Consider the following 5,824-nt stretch of genomic DNA (forward strand, 5'->3'; position numbering starts at 1 on the left):
TGCTACTTAACAAGCTGCTTAATGTGCTACTTAATCTGTTTAAAATGCTATTTAATGTGCTACGTAACATGTTGCTTTACAAGCTGCTTATCAAGCTGTTTAATAAGCTGCTTAAGCTGCTTAACAGCTGCATCATGAGCTGCTAAAGCTAAGGTTAAGCACTGTAACAAATTATTTATTTATTTTTTATGAAAAATGCTCTAAACACAAATTTGTGATGATAAATCACTTGGAACAGATTAAATATAAAATCAGAGGTTCTATTATTTGTAAGACGTATAATAGCATTTATGAGTATTTGTATCAACACTCAAAGTAAGTACTCAAATGTATTTGTACTTGTACTCAGTTTGAATAAATGTGGTATGGACTCATCCCCAATCAGCAAGAAAATCAGCTGACCACCTCATGCTGCTGGATTCACATCTGCTCACCACAGACTCATGTTCAGGCTGCTGTTTAATGCACCGTATTATTTTACATTATTAGTGTTTAGCGTATATCTTAGATCCTTGTTACTGTTTCTGTTTATACTTTATATATTTGTTGTTTTTGGGTGTAACCGGGACCTTGCGTACACCATTTCCTTCCACCTCATGGACCACATGTGATGAGAACGACAATAAAGAACCTTGAACTTGAAAAGATGAAAATTTGAAGCTTTAAAGATTTACCGAAGTTAAAAACTTTTTCAAGAAAGTTTCTGAAACTGCGAGAAGAACCGGGCCGAGCCGACCCAGAGGGTCCGTGTTCCGTGTGTGGACTCACATGTGAGCACCGTGGGCATCAGAGCGGCGAACATGAGGAACAACATGGAGAAGAAGAGGAACCCGGAGTTACTCAGAACCTTCTTGGCCTCGTTCCCGATGCCCAGGTACAGCAGACCGATCAGAACGCCGATCCCGATGTGGGACGAGATCCTCAGGTGAGTCAGCACCTGCTCGGCCAATCACAGCATGTTTTACTCACACGTGGATCAGAAGTATTTAGATCTGAGCCCAGTTTGGTTCTGGTAGAACAGCTGTAATGAGGAATGAGCTGAAGTTTTAAATCGTTTAAAGGATGTGTTTTAAATAAAATATATAATGTGATGAACTTTTTACTGATCCTGACCTGAAAACAACAACAAATAGAAGATGTTTACTAAAGAAATACATCATTTCTCAGATGTTCCTGAACATCTGTCAGGAAATCCAGGACACTTTTTCTTTTTCTTCCAAAATTCACTGAGGTCAGGACACGAGTCTTCTCACCGAGTCTCTGAGGATGCTGAGGAACGTTCTCCGGAGGAGGATGAGGAACTGCGTCATGCAGCTCGCCGAGAAGCTGTGACAACCTTCAGATGAAGAGTTCTCCTGACCACAACAACAAATAAATCAATAACAACATTTAAAGTCTGATTTAAACGTCTGAGCAACAAACAAACACCGGACCAGTTTGGCTTTTCTGCAAACTGAAAAGTTTTTAATATATTTTATATTTTTATTATAAAGTGCTTGTTTGTTTGATATGAAAGAGGATTAGGGCCACTGTGCAAAAAATAAAGTTATTATATAAAAAAAATGGAATTCTGACTTTAATCCCAGAATTCTTTGTCATGAGGACCATTCAGGAGGAAGTTGTCTGAAGATGTTGGATCTTAGTGAATCATGGAGACGTCCAGGAGTCCCTGAAGAGTTTGTTTGATTCAGGAGTCCGAGTCTTACTGTACAAACCGGATTCCAAAAATGTTGGGACACTAAACAAATTGTGAATAAAAACTGAATGCAATGATGTGGAGGTGCCAACATCTAATATTTTATTCAGAATAGAACACAAATCACAGATCAAAAGTTTAAACTGAGAGAATGTTTCATTTTAAGGGAAAAATCTGTTGTTTCCAAATTTCATGGCGTCAACAAATCCCAAAAAAGTTGGGACAAGTCCATTTTTACCACTGTGTGGCATCCCCCCTTCTTCTTACAACACTCAACAGACGTCTGGGGACAGAGGAGACCAGTTTCTCCAGTTTAGAAATAGGAATGCTCTCCCATTCATGTCTAATACAGGCCTCTAACTGTTCAATCGTCTTGGGCCTTCTTTGTCGCACCTTCCTCTTTATGATGCACCAAATGTTCTCTATAGGTGAAAGATCTGGACTGCAGGCTGGCCATTTCAGTACCCGGATCCTTCTCCTACGTAGCCATGATGTTGTGATTGCTGCAGAATGTGGTCTGGCATTATCGTGTTGAAAAATGCAGGGTCTTCCCTGAAAGAGATGACGTCTAGATGGGAGCATATGTTGTTCTAGAACCTGAACATAGTTCTCTGCATTAATGGTGCCTTTCCAGACATGCAAGCTGCCCATGCCACAAGCGCTCATGCAACCCCATACCATCAGTGATGCAGGCTTCTGAACGGAGCGTTGATAACAACTTGGGCTATCCTTGTCCTCTCTGGTCCGGATGACATGGCGTCCCAGTGTTCCATAAAGAACTTCAAATCGTGACTCATCTGACCACAGAACAGTCTTCCATTTTGCCACACTCCATTTTAAATGACCCCTGGCCCAGTGCAAACGTCTGAGCTTGTGGAGCTTGCTTAGAAATAGCTTCCTCTTTGCACTGTAGAGTTTCAGCTGGCAACAGCGGATGGCACGGTGGATTGTGTTCACTGACAATGCTTTCTGGAAGTATTCCTGAGCCCATTCTGTTATTTCCTTGACAGTGGCATTCCTGTTTGAGGTGCCGTGACGTTTAAGGGCCCAGAGATCACGAGCATCCAGTAGAGTTTTACGGCCTTGACCCTTACGCACAGTGATCGTTCCAGATTCTCTGAATCTTTTGATGATGTTATGCACGGTTGATGATGATAACTTAAAAGTCTTTGCTATTTTACGCTGGGTAACACCATTCTGGTATTGTTGCACTATCTTTCTGCGCAACAATGGTGGAATTGGTGATCCTCTTACCATCTTGGCTTCTGAGAGACACTGACACTCTGAGAAGCTCTTTTTATACCCAATCATGTTGTCAGTTGACCTAATTAGTGTTAATTGGTCTTCCAGCTGTTCATTATTCAATTCAATTCAATTCAAAAATACTTTATTAATCCCAGAGGGAAATTATATGTTGGGTAACTCATCATCCTGGTTTCATTAATGAGTTGTTATAGATGCTGATGGCTGTGGGCAGGAAGGATTTCTTGTAGCGTCTGTCCTACAACGGATTTGAAGAAGCCTCTAACTGAAGACACTTTGTTGTTGCATGACAGTCTGATGAAGAGGACGCTGAGCGTCGTCTATAATGTTCTTTATTTTATGAAGAATCCTTCTTTGTACAATCATCTCCAAAGGTTCTAGATGAGTCCCCAGAACTGAGCCAGTCTTCTTTATGAGCTTGTTGATCTTTAAGTCACTTGTTCTGGTGCTGCTCCCCCAGCAGATGATGGCAGAAGAGATAGTTCTCTCTACAACAGACTTATAGAAGATATGCAGCATCTTGCTGCAAAGGTTGAAGGACTTCAGCTTCCTCAAGAAGCACAGTCTGCTCTGTCCCTTCTTGTAGACGCTTCACTGTTGCATTTCCAGTCCAGTCTATTGTCCATGTGAACTCCAAGGTATTTTTTTTCAACCTTTATTTAGATGGGTAATCCCATTGAGCTTGAGGACTCATTTACAAGAGAGACCTGATTTCAACAAAGAAAGATGACAACAATGGACAACAGCAACAACAATAAACAGTTATAAAAAGTCATACTGCAGTTTTTTTTGTTTTGTTTTTTTACAAATAGGATGGCTAAAAGAAAAGGGTAACAAAAAAACAGCTAGATTCTAAGGTGAATGTAGAAAACTAAAAACAGGAACATGTCTGCATTGGACCCTGCCAAGAGTCCCAACAGGTTCTTAAAGCCACTTAGAGAGGTCAAAGGTCGAGAGCTTCAAATCTTTTTGTAAGATATTCCAGGAAACAGGAACAGAATAGGAGAAGGCCCTTTTGCCTAGTTCAGTCTTCATTGAGGGAACACTGCAGGTAATAATGTCCTGAGAGCGCACGCTGTAGCTGCACTCACGCAGAGACATGTAGGAGGACATGTATGAAGGCAGCAGACCAAGAAGTGATTTAAAGATGAAAATGTACCAGTGAGAGAGTCTGCATTTATACTTTTTATTTATTTATTTATAAACATTTATACTTCTCCAACACCTCCACTTCTTCTCCCATGATGGAAATAGAGTTGGATCTGTTCCTGATTCTCCTGAAATCTAACAATCACCTCCTTTGTTTTGTTCACATTCAAGATGAGATGATTGTTTCCACACCATGCCACAAAGAGGTCCACCAGTTCCCTGTACTCAGCTTCTTGTCCATCGCTGATACACCCGACCACTGCAGAGTCATCAGAATATTTCTGCAGATAACAGGAGTCTGTTTTGTACTGGAAATCTGAGGTGTACAGAGTGAAAAGGAATGGTGAGAGTACAGGCCCCTGTGGTGCTCCTGAGCTACTGACCACCTGGTTAGACACACAACCCTTCAGTCTCACAAACTGTGGTCTGTCCGTCAGGTAGTCTTTGATCCAGGTGATTGTTGAGGCCTCCACCTGAGTCTTCTGGAGTTTCTGACAAAGCAAATCAGGCTGGATTGTGTTAAATGCACTGGAGAAATCAAAGAAAATGACTCTCACAGTGCTGTCTGCCTTTTCTAGATGACAGTGAGTTTGCTGAAGCAGGTGTATGATGGCATCTTCAACTCCAAGTCCATGCTGATAAGCAAACTGCAGTGGGTCCTGATATGTGCTTGCTTGTCCAGTCAGGTGGGTCAGGACAAGTCTATCTAGGACCTTCATGATGTGGGATGTCAGGGCAACAGGTCTATAGTCATTGATGAATGATGGGTGAGTTTTCTTTGGTACTAGAACAAGACAGGATGTTTTCCACAACACTGGAACCTTCTCCTGGGTCAGGCTAAGGTTGAAGAGGTGCTGCAGAACCCCACAGAGCTGCTCTGCACAGACCTTCAGGACACTGGGGCTGGCACCTTCTGGACCTGCAGCCTTATTCTGGTTCAGTCTCTCCAGCTGCTTCCTCACCTGACTTCTGGAGACGCAGAGGGGGAAGGCAAAGGAGGTATCAGCATCTTCTGATTTGGTTGAAGACCAATAAATAGAAGAAGGGTCCATGACTGAGGCGGTAGATACAGTATTTGAGGTGTGACAGGACAGCCTTGGGTCAATGAAGGGTGGTATGTATGTTTGGCTGTGAGCAAGAGAGGAGGCTGCTGAGCTTGTTCCTGAACTGAACCTATTCAAGAACGTGTTCAGTTCATTGGCTCTGTCCAGGCTTCCATCCTTCTGATCCTCCTTCTGCTTGAAGCCTGTGATCTGTTTCATCCCTGACCACACCTCTCTGATATTGTTCTGTTGGAGCTTGCTCTCCAGCTTCTTCTTGTACACCTCCTTGCTGTTTCTTATTTTGACTTTTAGTTGCTTTTGTGTGCTCCTCAATAATTCCTTGTTATGTGCTCAATTTCCTTTTTCCAGCCACTTATTGCTACTTGTCCCAACTTTTTTGGGATTTGTTGACACTGTGAAATTTTGAATCAACATATTTTTCCTTTAAAATGTTACATTTACTCAGATTAAACTTTTGATCTGTCATCTATGTTATATTACAAATAAAATGTTGTCATTTGCCATCTCCACATCATTGCATTCAGTTTTTATTCACAATTTGTTTAGTGTCCCAACATTTTTGGAATCCGGTTTGTACAGTAAGACTCGGACTCCTGAATCAAACAAACTCTTCAGGGACTCCTGGACGTCTCCATGATTCACTAAGATCCAA

At 41.8% G+C, this 5,824-nt stretch overlaps 1 long non-coding RNA gene across 1 annotated transcript in view; it reads right to left on the reverse strand.

Moving 5' to 3' along the window:
• The window catches only part of LOC119411436, a 1,786-nt gene extending 954 nt beyond the window's left edge, over window positions 1-832 (reverse strand). Inside the window, exon 1 of the long non-coding RNA XR_005186887.1 lies at window positions 769-832. This is a non-coding gene — a long non-coding RNA (uncharacterized LOC119411436). The remainder of the gene's footprint in view (window positions 1-768) is intronic.
• Between the last annotated feature and the right edge of the window lie 4,992 nt (window positions 833-5,824).

The sequence above is a fragment of the Nematolebias whitei genome, chromosome 6 (genome assembly GCF_014905685.2).
Source record: "Nematolebias whitei isolate Nwh7 chromosome 6, NemWhi1, whole genome shotgun sequence".
Taxonomy (NCBI): Eukaryota; Metazoa; Chordata; class Actinopteri; order Cyprinodontiformes; family Rivulidae; genus Nematolebias; species Nematolebias whitei.